Source organism: Neofelis nebulosa, chromosome 1 (assembly GCF_028018385.1).
Source record: "Neofelis nebulosa isolate mNeoNeb1 chromosome 1, mNeoNeb1.pri, whole genome shotgun sequence".
NCBI classification, from domain to species: Eukaryota; Metazoa; Chordata; class Mammalia; order Carnivora; family Felidae; genus Neofelis; species Neofelis nebulosa.
Genome location: NC_080782.1, coordinates 48,499,144 through 48,525,541, shown reverse-complemented (window position 1 = coordinate 48,525,541; position 26,398 = coordinate 48,499,144). Strand labels below are relative to the sequence as shown.

At 38.1% G+C, this 26,398-nt stretch overlaps 1 protein-coding gene and 1 pseudogene across 1 annotated transcript in view; both read right to left on the bottom strand.

Moving 5' to 3' along the window:
- SGCD (sarcoglycan delta) overlaps nucleotides 1–26,398 on the bottom strand; it is a 949,146-nt gene that overhangs the window by 440,836 nt on the left and 481,912 nt on the right. The gene's annotated exons all lie outside the window — the stretch shown is intronic.
- LOC131490077 (U2 spliceosomal RNA) lies at nucleotides 25,125–25,222 on the bottom strand (annotated as a pseudogene).

Below are 26,398 nucleotides of genomic sequence, written 5' to 3'. Positions count from 1 at the left end.
TAAACTCTCTCCAGAGCAATGCCTGTTTCCAAGCTTTTGGTTAAGTGTCTATAAAAAAGAGCCACAAGATATTTAGTTGTGTCTTTATTACCATTACTTCCCCATTGGCTTACTTGGTAATTTCAGATATACTTTATTTTCAGTCTGGATTCATTTTCTGTTGGAATTGACTCAAAGGGGAAAAAAAAGCACATTTTAATTTTCCCTGATCACTAGCTCCCAACTTCCAGTTTTGTGTCAGACAGTTAATAATCTGTAAACAAACCCTAAAACACACTTGAGTCTTCCTTAAAGAGATTTCTAGATTTTGTTACACAATCTTGCAGTTGGTGAATTTTATAGGCAAAATGAACACTGGTTAAAACTCTTTTTCTTTTTATTTATCTTATTTATCTTCCCCCCCCCCCCCCCCCCCCAGCAAAGTGGAACTGGAGCAGTGAGAACCTTGTTTCAGGGTCCCGTAGCTCATTGGTAGTAGGGCAGGATCTGGACACGAATTGCCAGCCCAGGACATTCTGCTTCCTTGCCTCTGCAAATTATTTGGGGTTTTATGTATTGGATTTTGACATCATTAATTTTTTTTTTTTTCATCTCACATGTTTATTTATTTATTTATATTTTTTGGCATAAGAACACTTTATTTTATTTTTTTTTTATTTTTTTTCTGCTTGATTTATTTATTTTTATTTATTTATTTTGGGATGAGCACTGGGTGTTGTATGACATCATTAATTTTATCTGCAGTCCTTATGATGTTCACACACTTTCTGTATCGATCATAAAAAGAACTACCACATCTCCTTTGTATATACATCAAATGTCATCGTATAAAGGTCTCTTACTGTCTTTGGGAAATACCAGTGGTGACAAAGGTAGTCTTCAATGTTTCTTTATAAATTATATCTGACTTCAGAATAAATTCCAAAAAAGAGGAAATTCAAATTGATACTGTTGATTTTCATGGCCATGTAAGAAACTCCAATGGGAGAATGAATCAAAATTTCAATGCTCATTATAGTTATAAAATTCCACAAGTGCCTAGAGAGAGCCACATCACATAAAATGATTCTTAATATTATCATTTTTTAATGTGTAAAATCTACAGACATGCAATTTGAAACCTGTATGGGCGCTTGGTCAGGAGATGTTTCTTACCAAGTAGACAGCCGTATTTGTCACACATACATTTTTTTACACACTTCCTTCCTAAAAATAATCTTTATGAATCATTTTTTCTATGACTGAAAGAGTAATAATGTGCTTTTTAGAGAATAATAACCTTAGGAAGCAATTTTTATACTAATTCCTATGGAACTTCATTACTGAGGCTGGGAGAAAGAAAATTACTTGTTTAAGAATATACAGGTGATAAACAGAACACCAGGACTTTAATTCAAGTCCTTTAATATCAAATCCAGAGCTTTTTGCCTTATATCACCTGTCTTGGAACCTGTAGGCTCAGAACAGAGGGAACATCAAAGGTTCTAGAAATTTGCTGATACCACTCTGAGGATTATCACTGCACTGTAATATGGTATCCATTTCCTCATCCTACCTGACCCCCTCTGAGGCTGCTCCCTTCCTTCTTAATTGAAACACTCGCATCCCACTGCTTCTATGATATCTACTCTGCTGTTCACTTCCTACTTCTCTGCCCATCCTTCCTTCTTGCCATCACATGTGTCCCTTCCTCCACTCCACCATGAATGTTAGAGCTCCCAGGGGCTTAGTCCAAGCATCCTTTGTCCTGTCACTTCATAGGTCACCATTCACACCCAAAGCTGTGATTTCTACTTTTTTGCACGGGTGCACTCAGGAGCTCTTATCTGCAGTCTGAACACATATACTCAAAGGAATCGTCAAATTTTCGATTCAATGTCTCACGGGTACCTCAGAACTCATTAAGTCTCAAAAGTATTGAATTCTCCCTTCTCCAAACATAGTCTCCTTCCAGGCTTAAATAACTGGTGAGTGGCAACTTCATCCAATTAATTTCACAAGAAGCCTGGAATCACCTTGAACTCTAGTTTCAAGCCACCAGCCCTACCACTTCATCATACCAAGTCCTACCAAAAGTGGCTCCTTTCCTTCTCATTTGCTACCACCTTGTCTCCTCCATTTTTTCTCTCCTGCCCAAGGGCTCCCATTGCCTCTTAACTGGTCTCCCAAACAGATTCCAATTCATTCTTCACCCAGTGACCTGAGTCATCTTTTCACACTTTGGTGGCTTGCTGCTATCTTAGGATAAAGTCCTAAGTGTGTATTATTGTCCTACATAGCCCAGCATGAGCGAACTTCTATTTATCATGAGTTCCTCCTGTACTTTACTCCTTTTGCTCTCTGCATTTCCCTGACCTAGGTTTTAATTTCTAGAGCTCATACTCCCTTTTGGCCAAAGGGCCTTAGCAGGTTCTGGTCCCTCTACCTGGAATACTCCAGTCCTCCCTATCCCACCCACATTCTCTCTTGCTCTAACACACACACGTGCCTGCCCATGCACACACACTATGCTACACTCTTCATTGTACTTAACTCTTACCCTTTAGAACTGAACTCAAAGGAAGCTTCTTCAGGGAACCCTTTTTAATGGGCCTACCCCCACCCCTGCCTCTGGCAGGTTCATTAGTTACAGACTCCCAGAAAACCATGTTCTGTTCCTTCGGGACACTTATTTCAGTTTATAGTTATGGCTTTATTAGTGTGGCTCTTTGTTTAATGCCACTTCCTTCATGAAGTAGGGGATGATCCCTGGGCCCTACTGAGGCACAAGGCATTGTAGGTACTCAATAAATATGAATGAGTGAATCAACTTCTGCTTCAGAAAGGATTCAATGTGAGAACGAGGGACAAGGCACAACACTAAAAATGAAAAGGTTAATTGTTTCCAAACTTCTATTTTCAATTACTAACCTCCCTTTTGGGTATTTTCATTGCATGGGTAGTGCCATAACATACCAAGTTGTCTATGCTAGAAGCCTAACAATCATTCTGATTCCATTCTTTCCCTAAATCTGCTGTGTTTATCTCTAAAGGCCAGCAGGGGCCTTCCCCTTCTCTTCTCTCTAGCATCGCCAAAATCATTCAGTCTAAGGCACCCTATCTCCTACTGGAATTACTGCAATTGCCTCTTAACTAGTCTTCCTGCTTTCCCCTGTTCTCCTAAAATTATTTCTCTACTCAGAGGTTAAAATGATTATTGAAAATGAATAAATCAGATTGCTTCAATTCCCAGTTTAAAAACTCATAATATTACAGAAAAAAAAAAAAACAAAAAACACCTCTTTCCAAAACCATTATCCTTTGTCATATCACTACTTTATTCCTCTCATCAAATGATACTGTCTGATGATTTTCTGTCTGGCTCCAACAAGAATGTAAACCTCGGGGCACCTGGGTGGCTCAGTCAGTTGGACGTCCGACTTTGGTTCAGGTCTGATCTCGCCATTCGTGAGTTCGGGCCCTGCGTTGGGCTCTGTGTTAATGGCTCGGAGCCTGGAGCCTGCTTCAGGTTCTGTGTCTCCCTCTCTCTCTGCCTCTCTCCTGCTCGCACTCTCTCTCTCTCTCAAAAATAAATAAACATTAAAAACGTGTTAAAAAAAAAAGAATGTAAACCTCATGAGGGCAAGCACCTGATGTGTGCACCTATTCTCACAGGCACTTAGTAGGTGTTAAGAGCTATGTGTGTTGACTGTGACCTATTTTGCCAAAATCCCCTTTCAGGACATTTTGCAAGAGTATGCTTACTGAAAAAAGTCAGGGGCTCCCTTTACTCTGAGTCTTACTGTGAGCTTTGAGAAGCCCAGGAAGTCAAGAAGCTGCCCAGAAATGACTTCTAATGATTAGGACCCCACAGAATGCTTATTATATCTTGAATAAAATCTACTGAGCAATTCATTACTTTCAGAATTCATATGAAAGAAGGATAACGTGATCCTCTAATTTCTTGTCCTTTCCAGTCCTGACTTAGCATGAGGACTGGAACGTGTAGCTAACAGGGCAACAGGGTAATAATCTTCATTATCTCTTCCTCTTTTCAAAACTGCTCATGAAATGCTTCAAATGAAAAGGGGCCCACTGGTGCCCCAGGACTGTGAGTCTAAGTGGTGCTTTTTTTGTTGTTATTTATGCTAATTAAGTAGGTTGCAGACTGGTTACTTAGCAATATCCTTCATTGAGATGCTCAGTCCTCAAGCTTAATTATATGTTTTAGGCCTAAAGTGGTCATTGAGCAGGCAATATCCAGGGATTGGATGCTATTCTCAGTGCTTCTGGGTCTGGCATGTGGAAACTCCTGCAATGTGCAAAGCCATTTTTATGGAAAGATACACTGGATTATATTATGGTATTTCACTACCTACTGGCTCAAATGAAGCACACAAAAAAAGACATCATCTTTTAAACAAAACTATTTTAAATACAGCTTCACATATTAAACATATTGGAATAGAGTGACACTATATCCTTTGCACGTGGGTTTGAGAAAGTTTTCTTAGCGTTAGCATACCCCTTGTTTGTATGAAGCAGTTAACACACCTCTCCTCAGTTGGTGTGAATAACAACTTCCTAAATCAATCTGCTCAGCATATGTGAAAGAACAACTCCATTAAAAATCAAATTTCTCATGGGCTTTAATGGAACCCATCAATATTGTGTGTTAGTGGGGAAAAAAATCCATAATCCTATTTTTTGGCCAAACAGAAAACAAACTATTGATTTTTTTCAACAGATTTTTACTCGTTTAGAGTTCTTTTCCCTCTCAGACATCAGTCTGCTGCCACTGTCTGTAAGGCAGAGATGAAAATGTGCTGATTTTATGCTAGCACAGCTGACTAGGGAGCGCTCCGTGGAAGCAGAGCAAACAAATGTAAACAACATAAAATATTTAGATCACAGAAACATTAAGAGCGATTTTGGTGATGGGCATGAATTATATTTAGTGGACAGATCATCTATGGAACAGCGAGAAGCTGATAATCCTCCAACATTTTTACAGACAATAGAGACAAACCGCAGTTCAGAATAAAAAGCTAGAAATCTTGCAGGTTGGAAAGGCAGCCACCATGGAAAATGTACTGGATATAAACATATTCTAATCTGAATCCTGTCACTGTGGTTGTGTGAGTGATGTGCATTTTTTCCCCAAGCTTCACTGATCAATATCCATTCTGTCCCACATTAATAAAGTCTTAAATGTTTAACTTAGAGGATATGTGTGGTAACTCTTTTTGAAAGCTGATGGAGAACACACATTTGACTCACCACTGTATCCCCAGTGAGAGTAACAGACAGGTGCTAACATCATGGATGGGAGGGGTGAGAGGGGCATGACTACACTGGGAGGCTAGCTAATAAGAAAGTAAGTCCATAAAAAAAAAAAAAGACATCATGCACCCTTTCATACCCTTCTCTCTCGCATTTACTTCATGCTAGTATATTCCTCTAGTATATTTTCATCACTTTTAACAATTATTCTACATCACATTACTTTTAAAAAACTTGATGATCCGTAAAGGGAAAGTCAGACATTTATTCTTTCTTGTTTGAATGACACTTTAGGGTAATCAAATAGGTGTTCAAAAAAAGTTATTCTTCAGAGAAAATCCCCAGCTAATAAATGAATGAGAAGTGATAAAATTTGAACACCACCATTTTACATTTCCTTTTGAAATAATGAATCCAGGTAATAAGTATGGCTTGTAAAACGAGAAGGTGAAAAATCTTGTGAGGAGTTTTAAAAAGGAGAAACCGAACTGATAAACAAACAAAACAAAACAAAACAAAACAAAACAAAAACAAAACTGATGATTAATTTTAGCAAAAAATAAAAAATAAAAAAAGACAACCAGACATTATGTATACTCTAATGTAGAGCAATAAGACATACATGTACCACTTTCAAGATAAGCCAAGAACTTGAACCTGAATCTGACAAAGCCTCTAGTCTAAAGGGCAGTTTACAAGAAATATGAGGGATAAATGAGTACATTAAATAATACTACAGTTGAAACTCACCAAAAATCATCTAGAACATGAGAAATTCTAGAACACAATAAATAATCTTTAAAAAAAAAATAAAGAGGAAAGGATTACCATGAAATGACATCTAATATATTAAACAAATGCAGTGTGTGGACCTTGATTATTTTGAACAAGGCAACATAATGGTCATTTATGAGACAAACGGAGAAATTTTAACACTTTATTTGAAGATACTGAGAAATTATCAACCTTGCATTTAAAGTATAGTAGTAGGGGGCATGACTTCCAGGTTAAGCATCCAACTTCAGACTTTGGGTCAGGTCATGATCTTGTGGTCCGTGAGTTCAAGCCCCACATCAGACTCGGTGCTAACAGCCCAGAGCCTGGAGCCTGCTTGGGATTCTGTGTCTCCCTCTCTCTCTGCCCCTCCCCCACTCACGCATGCACATTCTCTCTCTCTCTTAAAATTAAATATTAAAATAACCTAAAGAAAATATAGTAGTGGTATTGTGGTTATATCTGAAAAATATATGAGATGTTATTATATAAAGATGTACACCAGAATGTTTACTCATGATGTCTGGAGTTGCTTTTAAATAATCTTTTTGGAGGAAGAGGAGGATTAGATGCAACAAGATTGTCCATGTGTTCATAATTGTTGAAACTAGACAACGGGTACCTAGGGGTTGATTATACTACTTCTCATACTGTGATTGAAATTTTCCACCAACAGTGGAAATGCAAACTGGTGCAGCAGCCACTCTGGAAACAGTACAGAGGTTTCAAAAAGTTAAAAGTAGAACTACCCTATGATCCAGCAATTGTACCACTAGGTATTTACCCCAAAGATACAAAAATACAGATTTGAAGGGGTACATGCACCCCAATGTTTATAGCGGCATTATCAACAATAGCCAAATTATGGAAAGAGCCCAAATGTCCACTGACTAATGAATGGATAAAGAAAATGTGGTGTGTGTGTGTGTGTGTGTGTGTGTGTCTTATATACACATATATGTGTGTGTGTGGGTAGGAATATTACTCAGCCGTAAAAAAGAATGAAATCTTGCTACTGCAATGACATAAATGGAGCTAGAGAGTATTAAGCTAAGCGAAATAAGTCAGTCAAAAACAAATACCATATGATTTCATTCATATGTGGAATATAAAAAACAAAACAAATGAACATATGGGAAAGAAAAAAAAATAGAGAGGGAGGCAAACCATAAGAGACTCTTAACTATAGAGAAAAAACTGAGGGTACTGGAGGGAAGGTAAGCGGAGGGGAGAATGCATTAAACAGGTGATGGGTATTAAGGAGGGCACTTGTGAAGAGCACTGGATGTTGTATGTAAGTGAAGAATCACTAAATTACACACCTGAAACTAATATTACACTGTATAACTGGAATATAAATAAAAACTTAAAGATACATACACACACACACACACGCACACGCAAAAGCCAAAAAAACAAGACACACAAACAAACAAAAAGAAGAGAGAGAGAGAGAGAGAGAGAGAGAGGGATACAGAGAGAGACATACAGAGAGAGAGAGAGAGAGAGAGCGCACAGAGGAGTGGCAGAGAGGGAGACAGAATCCCATGCAGGCTCGATGCTCAGCCAAGAGCCCCATACAGAGCTTGATCTCATGACCATGAACTGAGCCAGGTGCCCCCAAGCTCTTATTATCCGTAATATATTCACTCCTTTGATAATTTTCCTGAACGTAACCAATAGCCCATCACTGCCACGACTTTCTCCCGCACGTGGATGACCTCTTGACACTGCACCTAGCTACTGGATTCCTGGTCCCTACCTCACCCTGCATGCAGCACTGTGCCACATGGAAGCCTTCCTCACATGATTCCCCATTCCATGCCTCCCTCCCACAGAGACACACTCTTCACCTTGCTTGGGTTCCATACCCCATGCCAGGCTGCCTTGGCACAGACACAGTCCTCAATCCGCTAATGTTCTGACATCTTGCGGACCACCCTCACACACAGTCACCCACCCTCTTCACTCTCGCCACACAGAAGGCTCCCAGCGTGAACCTTCCTTACCTTGCCTAACACACCAGGCCATTTCTTCATGGGAACAGCTTTCTCATTTTGCTTCTACTTTGACCTCGACATCCTTATCACCCCATGTATACACCTTCCTTTTGCCCCTTAGGCTCTGAGCTCCTGGGCAGAGTCACCCCTTCCCCTGGCCAATTACAGACTTCCTTCTCATCTTCTCAGGCTCCAACACCACGTGCTAGGCAGTCATTCTATTCAACGCCCTCCACAGCTCGCTTGATTCTTTTTTTTTTTTTTTTTTTAATTTTTTTTTTCAACGTTTTTTATTTATTTTTTTTGGGACAGAGAGAGACAGAGCATGAACGGGGGAGGGGCAGAGAGAGAGGGAGACACAGAATCGGAAACAGGCTCCAGGCTCCGAGCCGTCAGCCCAGAGCCTGACGCGGGGCTCGAACTCAAGGACCGCGAGATCGTGACCTGGCTGAAGTCGGACGCTTAACCGACTGCGCCACCCAGGCGCCCCAGCTCGCTTGATTCTGATACCGTGCACTGGGCAATGCTCCTACACGAATGCCCTCCTCACTCTAGTTGGTTCCTCTTTTACTTCGTCATGTTATTTTATCGCCATTATCAAGAAGACAAGAGATCAGGGGCGCCTGGGTGGCGCAGTCGGTTAAGCGTCCGACTTCACCCAGGTCACGATCTCGCGGTCCGTGAGTTCGAGCCCCGCGTCAGGCTCTGGGCTGATGGCTCAGAGCCTGGAGCCTGTTTCCGATTCTGTGTCTCCCTCTCTCTCTGCCCCTCCCCCGTTCATGCTCTGTCTCTCTCTGTCCCAAAAATAAATAAAAAACGTTGAAAAAAAAATTTAAAAAAAAAAAAAAGAAGACAAGAGATCAAAAAAAAAAAAAAGTGCTGAGAAGCCTTTAGAGAAAAGGGAACCCTGGTGCACTGTTGGTAGGGATGTAGAATGGTGCAGACACAATAAGAAACAGTATGGAGCATCCTCAAAAATTAAAAATAGAACTACTACATGATCAAGCAAGTACACTTCTGAGCATATATCCAAAGAAAATGAAATCACTATCTTAAAGAGATATCTGCACCCCACCATGTTCGTTACAGCATTATTCACAAAAGCCAAGACAGGGGAACAACTTAAATGCCCATTGACAAATGAATTAATGAAACAAATATGGTAAATACATACAGTGGAATATTAGTCATCCACAAAAAAGGAAATCCTGCCATTTGTGACAACACTGATTGACCCTGAAGACATCATCCCAAGTGAAATAAACAAGACAAAGTAGAATGGTGGCTTTCAAGGGCCAGGAGGTGATGGAAAATGAGAAGATAATGTTTAAAGAGCACAAACATTCAGCTATAAGAAAGATAAGTTATAGAGATCTGTGTACAGCATAGTTAATTATTAACAAAACTGTGTCCTATACGTGAAAGTTAAGAGAGTAAATCTTAAACGTTTCTACCACATACCATACACAAATGATAATTATGCGAGTGTAGTTAAGGTATTAAGTAACCTTGTTGCAGTAATCATTTCACAGTATTTATCTATAGGAAATAATTACATTGTGTACCTCAAATTTAACATATATTGTATGTCAGTACTATCTTCATAAAGTTGAAAAATGTTTTATTTTAAGGTCATGGCAGATTTACATATACATGTATAAGAACTAATAGAGATCCCACATACCCTTTACTCAATTTTCCCTAAAAGTAACAGTTTGCAAGAGTATATTTCAAAATAGAAGACTTACATTAATAAAATGCACCAATATTATTCAGGTATCTATTTTACAGGCATGTGCAGATATATGGAGCTCCATACAGCTTTATCACATGTATCAAATCATGTGAATCATGTGAATACCACCCGAATCAGTACAGAACATCCTTCATGTTATACTTTCATAGTCTGATACAACCTCCTCCCACTCCCATCCACCACCACGTATGACTCCTGGCAACCACACACGTGACCTCCATGTCTATGGTTTTGTTACATAAAGTATATTGTGTAAACGGTATCCTAAAGCATGTGGCCATTTGAGATTTTTTTTTTACTTAGTCTAATTTCCTGGAGATATATCAAAGTTGGGTTTTTTTGTTTTTCAATTGTTGAGTAGTATTCCAAAAATATAGATGTACCACAGTTTATTTAACCATTCACCTGCTTTAAAAAGAATTAACATTTTATTTTTTGAGAGAGAGGGACATAGCATGGGTAGGGGAGGGGCAGAAAGAGAGGGAGACACAGAATCCAAAGCAGGATCCAGTCTTTGAGCTAGCTGTCAGCACAGAGCCAAAAGTGGGGCTCAAACTCATGAACTGCGAGATCATGACCTGAGCCAAAGTCAGATGCTTAACCTACTGAGCCATCCAGGCACCCACGTGCTTGCTTGTTTGTTTGTTTGTTTTTAATGTGTAAGGGAGGGAGGGGGAGAGAGAGAGAAAGAGAGAGAGGGAGGGAGGGAGGGAGAGGGGAAAAAGGAGAGAGAGAGAGAGAGAGAGAGAGAGAGAGAGAGAGAGAGAGAGAGAGAGAGAGAGAGACAATCTTAAGCAGTCTCCACGCTCAGCACAAGCTCAATGTGGGGCTTGATCCCATGACCCTGGGATCATGACCTGAGATGAAATCAAGAATCTGACGCTCAACCGACTGAGCCACTTAGGCACCCCAACCATTCAGCTGTTGAAGAACATCTAGGTTGGTTTCATTTGGGGCCATTATGAATAAATCTTCTATGAACATGTGTGTTCAGGCTTTTTGTGTGAACATCTTACTTGGCCCCTCACACCTTACACTGGCCTGCAACCCTTCACAGAAACCCTGGGAGTGGGTTGAGTGCTCTCACTACAGGTCATGGAGACACAGCACATCCCTCCCAGCCCCAAGTAGCAGTGTCTTCTTTACTCTGCCCTACTTACTGGATTTAGGACAGAATAGTATGAGAGGTGAATACACAGGAGCTTAAGTGATCATAAGCACTATGCAAAGGCTACTTCAGAGAACGTATTTCCAGCACCTACTACTGTAGTGACTGGAGCCAGTTAAGCACTCAGTGGATGTCTGTGAACAAGGGAAGGCACATTTGAGAATGTGCTTCCTCAACAGACAAACTGGAAATTTCTTAATTTAATAATTGATGAATGTTAAATTCTTAGGGGTAAGAATAAATGATTCTGTAAAAGAGAGAAGAATGGAAGGAAATGTTAGGAAAGTTTTTTAAAGAAGGAAACTTTGGAATGGACAGCAGTGTGGAGCTGACCTATGGATTTGTCCTAGCTACTCCCTCCCTCCATCTATATCTCACAATCTATGCATACATGTTCCCTGTAAGCCCACAATGAGTCAGTCACCCTCCATGTTAATGTGGTAAGGAAACAAAAAATTGTTATTTACCACAGCTTCTTAACAAAGCTTTCTCTAATACTGGAATTAAGTTGAATCACTGTAAATCAACTTTCTGAATAATTGATTTTCTGATCCATTAGATAAATAATTAAGGACACTTTCCATCCCCCCAAAAAGTTTTGATCTTATGATGCATCTCCAATGGCCAGTTAGCTATGAACTCATCAGGGTCACTGAGAAGAATGTCTGTTTCTCAAATGTTTCAAATTTCCAACTTTCAGCTGATCTCAACCTCGCAATGGTCTGCTAAGTAATTGGTTCCGTTTTCCCTTAAATACAATTGACTTTATATTTGTCAGCTTACGCTGCCTCTCACAGTGAAACAACTTTGGTGAAATATCATAAACCCATTTTAAGGTGACTCTTCTTCATTAGTTTTTACAGAATCAATAATTTAGTGAAATAACTAGAGCCAACAATTCTCATCTAAGAGCAAATTATTTCTTCTCCAACTTCACAAATATGAGTATCGACCAGCGACTCTAAACACACCCAGAGTGAAGAATCAACAATTTGTTGTCATTTTGTGTGTGTGTGTGTGTGTGTGTGTGTGTCAACTGGCCGCTGATTAATAGTTTGGTAAAACATAATGAACATGAATTATAAGGAAAAGGAAAATTAAGAAATAAGACAAAGGTCCATAAAACCTAAGTCTCAATACTTCACCATATTAAATGAACTAAAAAGCCCTCTGTCAAATTGGTCTGGAAGTTTCTAAGCACTTACTCTCAATTTCGGCCCTTATCTCATCCAGGATGAGTAACAATCACCACAGCCTGGTGCCAGTCTGCAGACCATATTCGGTGTGGCACTGGTCTATCTGACCCCATCTCACACCTAATTACATATTGGCTTTTTCTCATTCTCTAAGACTTCATGCATTTGCATGTATCTCTAGGTCAAAGACAATGTTTTCTATTTTGCTAGCATCTCCCAAAGCATCCACCTGATAGAGCTTAATAAATTCTTATCGATCAACAAAAGACAGCTTATTCTACTCTTTTGATTCCCTCCTCTGCTTTTCTCCCCTATTATATTCTCTTTGAATATAATTCATTTTAAATCCTTTTTGGAAGGAGGCACATGTTGCAAACTGGTGGCCTGCAGGCTAGATATGGACAATAATTGAGTTTGTTTGTCCCACAGAATCTATTAAAAGTCAGCCTTTAACTTATCAAAAAGGCATTGGCAACTCCGGGCCCAAGTTCATATGCAGCCACAGAATGGTGCCGTGTGGGTCTGCACCTTCCAGACTGCGTGAGCTTCTCAAGTTCCCCACGACCTTACTTGGTTCATCCAGTTATTAAAGTTACCTGCGTGGAACCTTTAGCCTTTTGAAATCGCAACACCCCACATTAATAAAATTGAGGTCAATGAACCTTACAGAACACAAATAAAGAACAAACAAAAGAGCCCCCAATACACTATTACAGAAGCTTGTGTCTCTAACAGTGCATAGGACCAAAGCATTTTGTTACCCCATTCAAAGCTCACAAGACCACACGAGAGGAGGAGATAAGGTAATTGTTTCCATTCATCAGCAAGAAAGCTGAGGCTCAAAGGATAAGTAACTTTTTTCAGACTTCACAGCAAGCAGGCTAAAAAGCCTGTGGACTCAGAGCCAGTGTCTCTAGGCCGCACTACACTGCACACTCATGAACTAGTCGCAGTGGTTTTCTTTCCTAAGCATTTTCCATACACATGGCCATAAAACTTTTTTTTCTAATGTACACAAATCTGTTTTTACAAGTATCCAGTCAACGTTCACAGCAGATCTGTGATAGCAATTTGGGGGGTTTTGTTTGTTTATTTATTTTTTGTTTTTGTTTTTGTTTTTTAGCTTCATACTAATCAGATTCTTTTTCACAACAATTCTCATCCACTATTTTATGCTATACTGTTCTCCAGTGCACTAACCAAATCTGATCCTTTATTTTGATCCAAATCAAAGATGCTCCACTGGAATGGTTCCAGGAACGGGTGATGTCCTCAAAGAGGCCTCACATTTTCATTTTTTTTTGGTGTTGAAAACTCTTCTAGGCTGTCATTCGGAATGCCTTTGGCCCAAAAGAAACGTCACCTTCCTGACAGACCAAACCTCAGCATCTCACTCAAAAAAACTTAGGAAATCACTGATCATAAATTCTTCCATAAGCCTATTATCACAGCAAAAGAAGCAACTCCAAATTCCCATTAATAACCCTCCAGAGTAGACTGTAGGACACTAATACTTTGGGATCGTAACACATGGACCATCAAACCATAGTTGAACTCCAGCCTAAATAAGGTCTCTTGACTCTCTATAGTCTTGGTGAGGGGGAGGGGGCTGGGGGGGTCACTTTAGCATGTGGAAAAACATGGCTATGCACATCTTATTAGAAAAGTGTGCAGCTCTACAGGGTAACCACCATCTCTATGTGGCTGTTTAAATTTAAATTAGTTTTAGATAAGGTTAAAAATATAGTTCCTAGCCACATCTCAAACACTCAGTAGTGATAAGGGGCAATGTCACATGAAGTCTGGCCTTGGCCTGATCCAAGGGGAGCCGGAACCACAGGGCCCAGCCTCATGTGGGTACAGACAGCAGGGCAGTTGCGAGCCTAAGCTGCTGACATGCCTGGGAGATGGATGCCTCATCCAGTGGAGAATCTAGGTTCTAGGACTCTCTACTACAGAAGGCTACAGGTTGTATTCTTTCACCAAATAAAACCGACAAAAACATAGCATCGCAAAGAAAATAATGAGCACGTAAAATCATTCCTCTTGTTCTCCATGAACATTTCCTTCTACTAGTGGGAACTTTACCGGTTCCCAACTTCCCCACCTGACTGTAATCTCCCGGAGGGCAGGAGCTGCTCTTTTGTACCATGTATCTCCGGCATCTGGCACGTGTTAGGTGCTCACTAAATATTTACAGAATGAGTACTGAATTTAACAACTATCTTTAAAAGCGTTACAATTAAGGTGAGCACAGATCCTGTTTTGCCACCTCCATTCTAGTTTATGCCAGTTGCTCTACTGTAGCTATTAACAGAATTCCCCCTTCTTTTCAAAAGAGCTGTAGTTCGTTTTACACATTTTGTGGTCCTTCTAGTTTAAAGGACCGCTAGTCAAGGTGCCAGGACAACCGTGAGAAGAGGCTGAGTGACTTCAGTAGCTACTTCTGTTAACTTTCTCAGTGTGCCCATACATCAGACATTTTTCAGTGCAGGTTCTCCCTTTAGAGATAAAATGTTTACATTTTACTAAAAAATGGTTTTGTTTTAAAATTGGCTCATAAGTGCATTCATTGTATTTCTGGTTATAACCTTTTTTTTTTTGTATTGGGAGGGGGAGCCCTCAAAATGAATATACACTTAGTAACATACACTGATAATCAAGTTGTATGGCTAAAATGATCCATTGGTATCATTAACTTCAGGTGGTGCCAAAGTTAACTACTGGAGGCTAAGAACTCACTAGAGCAGAAATGACTGTCCTTGCACTAAACCCAAAGGAGTAATACGACAAACTAAATGAGGTTTGCCTGCAGTGTATAATAGGACACACACTGATCTTGTCTGATTTCCCAGTACATCGTGGGGAAGAAAATATTACTCATATTTTAATCAATTAGTGATCTGCAAATTTCTGGGTAGGGGCAGAGAGCATAGGAAGGACATATTTAAAATTTTTTTTTTTCAACGTTTTTTTTTTTTTATTTATTTTGGGACAGAGAAAGCCAGAGCATGAACGGGGGAGGGGCAGAAAGAGAGGGAGACACAGAATCGGAAACAGGCTCCAGGCTCCGAGCCATCAGCCCAGAGCCTGACGCGGGGCTCGAACTCACGGACCGCGAGATCGTGACCTGGCTGAAGTCGGACGCTTAACCGACTGCGCCATCCAGGCGCCCCAGGAAGGACATATTTTAAAGATAATATCAGTCAGCATTTGCTCCTTTATAATCTTTTATAATCATTTTCTAAAATGAACTTTCTTCCAAGAAGGGGGTTGGGTGTATTATCGTGTCAACAAGCATGTCTTTTTTTTTTTTTTTTCACAAGAGAGAAACATTTCACACCATGTTTCTGCCTTATGCACCAAATTGTGTGTTTACTTCAAGACACATTTGATGAGAAGGTGAGATAGAATAGACTGATTTAATGAAAACCTCTCTCTTCCTCTCCAGATTTCCTAATTTCCCTAATAGAAGAAATAGAGGAGAGACCATTGAACTCTCTGATTTATGAAGCATTCAGGAAAATAAAATACCTCACACAAAACAGTATCTAATTTATAATCATGTTATCTGAAGAACCTCCAGCTTTCTAATGAACTTTTACATAATAAATTCATGGTCATCAAAATCCTTAAGACTGAATTATTTAATTACATTGGTTTCCAGCAGAGGACAGACTGTTGCACTCTAACCTAAATTATCTGTAGAGGAGAGAAGAGTTGTTTCTTTCATTAAGAAGTAAAGCTAATTCATAATCAATAGAAGAAATCTACCTTTGACAAAGCTCTGAGCTACATTTGTGCTCAGCAATTACATATTTACACATGGCTGTATTTCTCTAGTCCCATTTCCTTACTTCCCTATCGGCAAGTAGCTTATAGAGATAACAAGCCAAAGAGTCAAATACATTTTAAGATATGGATAACCATGTTCTCTTGCTTGCTCATTTTTGTTTTTGTTGTGTTTTTTTTTTTAATCTGATATAAGTCATCCAAGAGTTACATGGTACAACATGATTGATCTTCTGCCAGAGAATAAAAGCTGTGCACCAAGTGACATTATCAAGCCCAGGTCAACTAGGCCATATGCACAGTCATCCCAATTTGATTTGCAGTAGTGGCCCCATGTTCTTTTTCCAAACTGTATGCTTCAGTCACTGCCAGTGATAGTTCCTCCATGTCATTCAATGTTTTCTCTATGTAAAACCTACCAGAGAGGGCTAGGGAGGGGAAAGGCTATGTGTTGTCAAGGTAGAGACTTTGGTTTATAAACAGTTCTCGCTGGTATTATAGAAAAATCTAGTCAGATCCATAAATCTCCATTATCAGATATGAGTTATCCACTGGTAAAATATACCCACCTGTTCTTATATCAGAACTCTTGTGGAAGTGAGAGAAAGATCAAATATAGGTGGTGACCGAAGGGACCAGACTATGATAACCCCACCTGGTTCGTCCATCTCTTGGCTTTGTTCCTCTCCAAAAGGCATTATACTCAGATCCCACGTGGTAGCACTGCGGCTTCCAGAAGCACTATAATAACATTTGCCCAGGTCTAAACCCAGCAGAGATGTAGGAGTTAAAGTAATCTAGCAAGAGTCTACAAATGGTCACTGATTGACCGTATTCTCATCTATGAGCCAATCACTGAAGCAAATAGAATCAAATCTGTGATTGTAGCAGCCAGACCTGAGTGCCATGTTCATATTAACCTCATGAACCAAAAGCACAGATAGGATGTTTTTATAAAGCAAAATAAAGTATTAGTACAAAAATTGGTAACTGACGCTGGAGACACTCTATAAATGTATCACACTTCAGATCTGAGGAAAGTTTTCTTACACCTAAATCACTGTTTTCTTACCCCTAAATCACATGTTCGGTCATCTTTTTTTTTTTTTTTTTTGATAATACCAAATATCAGAAATTATTATTGAAAATTCCCCCTCCCCCCACGAATTAATATATGAGTCTTTTAGATTAAATGAAGATGCTCATTGATAGGGACACTTAAACTATGACTGTTTTTTTGAAAGAATTTATATTAGGTCAGATTCTTCAAGAGAAGTTGTAGATGTAAGAATAGAAGTAGTCCTAATCACTTGGAAGACCCTTGAAAGCACTCCTTTGAATCCTGGAACTCAACAAGATTTCTATTCAATGGACACTCCACTCTGCACATGCTTAGGACTAAAAAGTGTCTAGTGCTAGGATTGCCAAATAATACAGGAGGCTGTCAAGCTGGAATTTCAAATAACTAATGACTATGGTTTTGTATAAAGATGATCCAAATATTCCATGGGCCATAGCTATTCTAATATATATGTAGATATATGTTGTACCTTTGAAATTCTAATGTAATTGAGTGGCCTGAATTGTATTTGCTAAATTTGGCTTACCTATCTGCTATCCATAAGTACCATTCTCTTTTTGGGTTATTCTGACAATTTAAAAGTTCTTCCTTATGCCAAGGCTTAAAATTCCAGAAAGTACTTCTAGCTATCAAAATGAATTATCTTTAAATATTGTCCTCATTAAGTGTTACAACAGTATTATTATTATTTTCAAGCTGTGTAGCACAGTGCAAAGTTGTAATGATACCCCCATGGGGGAGGTGGGGTGGGACACTACTGGGTTAGGCTCATGCCTCCCATGTATGATCCTGCTTTAATCTAGGATATTAATTTAAGCTCCCGGTTTAGAATTTAAATTTAAAAATTATTATAAAAATGTGGGTTAAGAGAATGAAAAGACAAGCCACAGTCTCAGAGAAAATATTTGCAAAACACCTGCTTCATAAAATAGTGGACTCCAACATACACAAATAACTCTTAAAACTCAACAAGAAAACAGATGAGCCGGGGCACCTGGGTGGCTCCGTCGGTTAAGCATCCAACTTTGGCTCAGGTCATGATCTCATGGTTTGTGAGTTCAAGCCCCATGTTGGGCTCTGTGCTGACAAGTTGGAGCCCAGAGCCTGCTTCAGATTCTGTGTCTCCCTCTCTCTCTACTCCTCCCCTGTTCTCTCTCTCTCTCTCTCTCTCTCAAAAATAAATAAACATTTAAAAAAATCTTAGAATAAAAAGAAAACAGACAAGCCAATTATATTAATATTGTATTACATATTTTAAAGTTGCTAAGATAGTAGATGTTGAAAGTTCTCATCACAAGAAAGATTTTTCTAACTATGTGAGGTAGTATGTGTTAACTAGACTTACTGAAATCATTTCATGATGTATACAAATATTGAATCACTATGTCGTACACACCTAAAACTAATATAATGTTATATGTGAAGTACATATATGAATTTATGTTTACAAATACACAAATTTGCAAGTATATAGATGTAATATTTATATCATATATAAGACATACATGTATCAATATGACATATTTCATATGGAAAGTAAATGAATATAATATTTATATGTAATATAAATAATAGTACTATATGTATAAAAGGAAAATGGACAAACCAATTAAAAACTGGGCAAAAACCATGTACATCCAGCTCACTAAAGAAGACGTGAAAATAGTAAATAATCATTTGAAAAGACACTCAGCATCATATGTCATTAGAGAACTGCAAACTGAAACAGCAATGAGATGCCATGGAACATTTATTAGGATGGCTAAAATCCAAAACATCGAGAACACCAAATGCTAGCAAGGATATGGGGCAATAGGAACTCTCACACATTGCTGTCAGGAATGCAAAATGGCACAGTCACTTTGGAAAACAGTTTTACAATTTTTTGCCAATATTTCTCGTCGAACAAACACACTTGCCTTCGGAAACTTAAGCAACTACTTCTAAATTCCTTTGAATCAGGGTAATGTGTTATTATCTGACTGAACCAAAACACAGCCACATGTTCCTTTTCGGTGCACATAAATGTTGACACTCTAAAATTATTGTTTCCAATTTCCATTCCTCTCAATTTCTTGCATCTATCAATGCTCTGACTTGATTTAAGTCGAATAAATTATCTGAAGCACCTGTAAACACTTTCTAACCCTTCTTTTTCCCTTCACTAGTACTAAATGCCGTAGCTTTTTAATGTTTGTCTCTTGAACACACCCTTGCTCATCAACAGTGGCACCTGAAGTAAGTGGAAATCCATACACAGAATAACTGACAGTCAAGTTATGGTTGGAGCATTCCCATTATGCTGTTTAATTACTGGAAGTTATAGGAGCTTTCAAATGTAACATTTATTACTCTGTTTTATGATACTTTATTACAAAGGAATTGCACAAATAATTGCCCTTCTCTGAATAAAATCTGGAGAGCAAATCTTAGCATTTTACATAGACAATGGATATAGCTTATATTCATTTTTCCTATGGGCTATTTTTATATTTGGCCACAAATTTTTCCATGCTTCCATTAGGATAGGTAAAATAAATTGTAATGGATCAAGCTTTCTCTGGTTTCCTGTTGTCAGGAGGATATTTCTATGATCCTCCAAAGAGGGAAAACAATGCATCAAAGAAGTCCTTTCAGGCAATCCCATACCAGTTCTTCATCTCCAGCTATGATACATCAGAGATGAGTTAAAAGGCCTTTATTTTGTGTAAAGAGACAATTCCTGTATCTTTGTCTTTATATTTTTCTGATGGGATAAATGGTCCTTTTAATAGGAGAGAAAACACTGGGGATCTAGGGAAATGTACAGGAAGAGCCCCAGACAATATTACTCAATAAATATACATGGAGTGAAGTGCGAATAAAGGCAATACAAAGTCCCAGAACTGCCTAAAATAAAACGTGGCATATTTATTATAGGAGATACTAATAGGCATGCTAATATACTCAGAAGGAGCTACGATTCCATTAGGCTTTCAGAGTCTGCCAAATCATCCCAGGTTTGGGATATGTAGAGACCTAATGATACATGCTGTATATGTCAGTCACAACACAGCTTGTATAAGTTAAAGAGACAGTTTGTTGCCATTCGTTTCTCAGAGAAGCAGAGTTACTAATGTTAAATCCTCAGATGGAATGTGAAAGACTCACCAGAATCAGATGGGTTGTTAAATAGTGACCTCGAAAGAAGTAGAACAAGAATCCATGGGTAAACACATAGAGATGGGTTTCTGCTTCAATTTTAGGCATCTGTCCAACAGTTGAAACTGAGGGTGAAATCATTTTTAGAAACAGGTATTTGAGGTGCTTAAGAAGAGATATTTAAGATGCTAACAGGTTTCATTCATTGGATTGTTGTTTCATCTAAGACAGTTCTAATCCGTTGTTAGTGATTTTAAAAAATCATGAATACTTAAGTTAATGGTGGCAAAAGCTGAGGATTTTAAACAGAGGCTTATGGAGGTTTTAAAGAAAATTTCTGGGTACATTCTACTAACTTTAAATGTAGACTAATGTTGGCTCTCCTCTTGGCTTTCATTTTTCTTGGTAGAACTGTTTGAAATACTCACTCTTCTTATTAGCCAAGATTAGGGGACTGACTTTTTCTGTTGCCCAATCTTATGCTCTAATGGCTACTGGCATTGCCTCTGAGGGGCATTCCTAAAGCTACTAATAGTGCCTCTGAAATTCATTACTGAAGCTATACCTTAAGCTGTCAAGAAAAGACAGGGATACCTCAGAAGCCCAACACAGGAGGTTGATGGTGATCTATGAGACCTGGAATGGGGAATAGGAGAACAGTGAAGTTCTAAAGCAGTCCTTGCTTCCTCCTGATTGGCATGTCTGAATGGTACACAAGTCCTGCTCTCACCAAACAACTTAAGCCAGTAATTTGGGTTACTGTGGTACTAACTTTCTTCTCAACTCTGTGAATCTACAGCTCTTGTACCTTTTCTCATGAATCTAGTTTCTAACTCTTAGTCCAAATTATCAAGATAATCTGAGAAGCTAATCCTGGGTTAGTAAATCTTCTAGTCCAATAAACTTCCCCAAGTTTACCTTGTATTCGATATTAATAATGGGTTCCCAGAACCCACCTTTCAACAAAGTATGGAAGGGAATTTCCATGGAAGTGGCCTCAGTTCTATCAATTATTGCTAAGTCTAACCATCAGCAACCACCTACTAGTTTCTTCTCAGATATCATGGTGGCTTCTTCTTCTCATTGTGTTCCAAATCAAATTCATTACCATTCCTTTCTATCATTTTTCCTGTATCTTTCCTACTGAAACAACCCCTCTTCCAAGCTACTTATTTCCTTGTCTATCCTCAATCATTTCCACTCAAAACTTCAAATTCAGCTTGACTTCTGTTTTTCTCAGGACAGATTGTACACAGCTGATTACTTTTATGCAATGTATACGCATAAGCTGATATTTATACTTTAAGAAATATTTTTATATCCAAATACCTTGTATGAGTATTACGAGTATTGATAATACAGGTGATAATAAGTAACTGTGCTGGGCTTACACAACTATTTATTTGACCACTAAACATTTACTAAGCACATACTACAAGCCCATCACTATGCAAAGTACTGGAGATAAAACAAGTGAATGTTGCTGCTTATACCCTGATTGCAGTACTTGTATTTGAAATCATTTCAAATAAGTGTCCTAAATGCCTAACAGCTTACCATTTATTTTCCTTATCAAAGTAGAAATCATTCAACTGGGTAAATCAGGTGGTATAAGTGTTACTTTTCCACAAAACTTAGGCAAACTCTTGAGTAAGCAGATGAGAGAGTCTCTCCTAGCTTTCTACTTTCCTTATATCATCTATCAGAATGGCTAAAATTAACAACACAAGAAACAACAGGTGTTGGCGAGATGCAGAGAAAGGGGAACCCTCTTGCACTGCTGGTGGGAATGTAAACTCATGCAGCCAATCTGGAGTATGGAGGTTCCTCAAAAAACTAAAATGAGAACTACCCTACGATCCAGCAATTGTACTATTAGATATTTACCCAAAGGACACAAAAATACAGATTCAAAGAGGTACATGATCCCCAATGTACAGCATTATGAACAATAGCCAAACTTTGGAGAGAGCCCAAATGTCCATAGACTAATGAATGGATAAAGAAGATGTGGTATATATAAACAATGGAATATGACTAAGCTATCAGAAAAATTAAATCTTGCCATTTGCAATGATGTAGATGGATCTAGGATGTATTCTGCTTAGTGAAATAAGTCAATCAGACAAAGACAACTATCATAGGATTTCACTCATGTGGACTTTAAGAAACAAAACAGGTTAACATATAGGAAGGAGAGGGAAAAGAGAAGAAAGGGAAACAAAACACAAGAGACTCTTAACAATAGAGAACAAATGAAGGGTTGATGAAGGGAGGTGGGTGGGAGATGGGTTACATGGGCGATGGGTATTATGGAGAACACTTGTTATGATGAGCACTGGGTGCTGTATGTAAGTGATGAATCACTGAATTCTACTCCTGAAACCAATGTTGCACCATATGTTAACTACCTGAAATATAAATAATCAAAAATAAAAATCAATTAAAAGACTGAGGCAAACTCTTTTGAGTAAAAAGATTAGAGAGTCTCTCCTGGCTTTCCAGTTTTCTTTTATCATTTGTGCTCTTCTCCCTGTTTTTGTGTCTCAATTGAAAATTATCTCTGTCAGTTATAGTATATACTGATTCTCAATCTCTTTATTTCAGTAGAAATATAAATGACACCACTGAAAAAATCAAAACTCAAATTGTGTTTTGAAAATATAGGAAAATTTGGCATCCATTCTCTTAACAAACTGTTGATTTCTGGTCTAGCAATAGAAGCAAGCACATAGAATGCTGAGTAAGAGGTCCTGAAGACAAAATTAAGAGAGACTCAAAATGTCATTTCATGGCACCGTATATTCTAGTTTAGATTTTCAAATGGCAGTGTGCATTCTTTAGTATTTACTGGGATATATGATTGTAATTCTAATGATAATAAAAGTAATAGTCTTTTCGGCAGATTGTGCTAATAAGAGTTTTTCTGTCATCTCATATGTTTAGAAAATACCCTATTAATCTTCACAGTGTGACATTTTTATGTGTGGTAAGTAATTAATATTTTAAGGCAGATTGATAGCTAGATTGCTTACCACTGAGGAATATTTTCAGTCAAGAGAGAGTTATTTTACTAAAGTTGAACTTCACTAAAGTTGAACAAGCTCTGAACTGTGAAACACCAAGGTTAAAAAAAGAAAAAGCAAACTGTCACCTTTGACATCTAGCTAGCACTGGATTGGTTTCTAGTGGCTTTAAAAGGCTTGCATGGGAAGTTATCAATTAAGTGGTCAATGATTAAGATAATTTCACAGAAATGATAAAACAAAGAGGTTAAGTGACTTGCTCACTAAAAGTGAAAGAGCCTAACATAAAATTTAACTTATCCTTATATTCTTATTTTCTGGTTTAAATGATAACTCAGGAGATTTCTACCAAGAGGTGAAGTCGTGCAGATTTTTTGTTTTGTCTGGTTTTTGCTTGATAACAATCTTTTCCCCAAAGTGATTTCTGTGGTTAATTTGAGTTAGACTAGTTACAACAAGACCTACTGGTTCTTATAAAACTGCCATTTCACGAAATGAAAATGTAGCCAATTGGGACTAAAATATAATTTGGAAATAAATCTCATTGGAATGTAGTTGTTATTAATAATGATGATAAGGTCATGCTGGAACACTAAAAACCTATCTGTGCTTCTGATAGTTTGTATCCTTGTTTTTAGGCTCAAATACCTCCCTCTTTTGTCTGGAACACTATTCTTCATGTTTTGTCCACTTTAAAAGGTAATTGAAGAATAATGGTTTTGTCTCCGGGGTAGGTCACCATCAGAAAGTTAATCGTGACATAGAATGCCAAATTTTTAAGAGAACAGATCTGGGTCTGAGTGATGAAAATTGAACCTTGGCCCTACCATTTACTGGCTGTGTAATGTTGGACACATGTCTCTAACCTTCCTAAACCTCGGTGTTGCCATCTATACACTGGGGGTGAAAACTGTACATATATAGACTGAACAAACCAATGCAGATGAAACAGCACAGTGCCTATTTTATAGTAAGTGAGCAATCAACAAAAGAGAACTGTTATCATGTTAACACAAATTCATAACTTCTCTATGTTGACATTTGTTATAAAAACCCAGAATTGAAAGAAGATATGGATCATAATTGGATTCATTAATTTATGCACCAATTTTAATTTTCCCTTCATTGGATGCATACCTTATCACATATGTTGATTTATCTAAAAAGACATGCCCTGTTGTGATTACTGTTCCATTTGTGGCTGTCCTTGGACAGGAAGCAACTGTCACACAATCAACATCCTGCTGCTTTGTTGTCACGTTAGCCACAAGCCAGTCATGTCATTTAGGTTCCCCCTCTGCATTCAATCTGTCACCACATCCTGCTGTTCACTCTTCCATGGCATCACTAATGTCAGCCCCATGCTTTCCATTCTTGGAAACACAGCATTCCAGCCATTGTCTGCACAAACTAAATCCAACTTATTTCCCAGGATTCTACCTCACTGCATCAACTATTTCTTTAGAAAATCAACAGGTCCAAAGTCTTGTCCAATTTATGAAATCCTGCACTATAAGCTTTCAATTCAAACCATGAGCAAACAAAAACCACGTACTCACTTCCCCCAACAGTCTCATTTTGGAATTCTAGGTATTGTTCTCCTATGTTAAACCAACACCAGGATAACTCTGTTTGCTTATACAATATTATCGATCTCTCATAGAACTAGTTCTACATAGTCCCATCCTTCTCAGCACCCATGCAACAATCTCCACTGATCACCTAAGAAAATTCAACTTCTTCAGAGGCTATCTATCCAAATGGCCCTGAGTTTTCACAATCCTATATTGTGAATGCTTTACTTTCAGTCCAAAGAGTCAAAATTAGTTACTTCCCATAAACTTTATCAACTCTTCCTGCCTCATCTGATAAAACTTATACATTCAAAGTAAGAAGAAACTGCCCATTGCCTACCACTTACTCCCTCTTTACATTCTTCCAAATAAATACAAGGACTAATTTCATAGTTTTAAACTGATAAGAACAGATACTACACATGATCTTAGCCAAAAGGCCGAGAAGCGATTAATTTCATAGCTATAATAATTAGTTTATTATTTACATTGACAGCAATACATCTTCATAATAGTACATGGGAAGATTGGAGGTTGCTGGTGAAGGTTGACCAGGGAGGCATATCAGAATCTTCAAGATGGAATAAGTCCACTAAAAATACAAGTAAAACATGATTGACAAGAAAGGTTACCTAAATGGTGCTTTATTTTTCATACTAAGTAGAAAAAAATATTTTAAGCAGATGCACCCAACAATTTTCAAAGCAATTAAATAATGTATAGTTTTTGCTACTTCTGTCTCTTTAAAAGTCAAATAACTGTCCAGTGACTGATGAATGGATAAAGAAGATGTGCGCGCGCACACACACACACACACACACACACACACACACACACACTGGAATATCATTCAGCAATCAAAAAGAATTAAATCTTGCCATTTGTAACAACGTGGATGGAACTAGAGTGTATTACGCTAAGTGAAACAAGTCAGAGCAAGACAAATATCACACGACTTCACTCATTTGTAGAATGTAAGAAACAAAACAGATGAACAAAGTAGAAAGGAAGGAAAAATAATATGAAAAGAGAGAGGGAGGCAAACCATAAGAGACTCTTAAATACAGGAACAAACTGGAGGGGTGTTGGGTGGAGGGACAGTCTAAATGGGTGATGGGCATTAAGGAAGGCACTTGTTGGGATGAGCACTGGGTATTTTACATAAGTCTTGAATCACTCGGTTCTACTCCTGAAACCAATACTACACTGTATGCTAACTAATTTGAATTTAAATGAATAAATATTTAAAAAATAAATACTTGATGTCTTAAAAAAATAAAAGTCAAATAACTATCTTCTTCCTGCTCTAGTATGTTTTTAAAAATACATTATTGTATTATTTGCTTTGAAACTTCAATGAACATTCAAAGGAGAGCAGTCCATTTTTATGTTCCCTAAGAAGATGTGAGATTTGTAAAAATTTCAGAAAAACAAGTCCAGAATGAATCCCATTTCAAAAGCTAACCATTTTACTTCACTCGAGGGTTCTTTAAAGTACCAACTTCTACCTGAAATTATTTATTACCAAAAAAATCAAATGTACCTCACCTCCTACAGAATAAAAACCAATAGATGATGTTGAGTATAAGAACTTGTTAAAACTTGCCTCTCCCTTCCTTCAAAAGAAA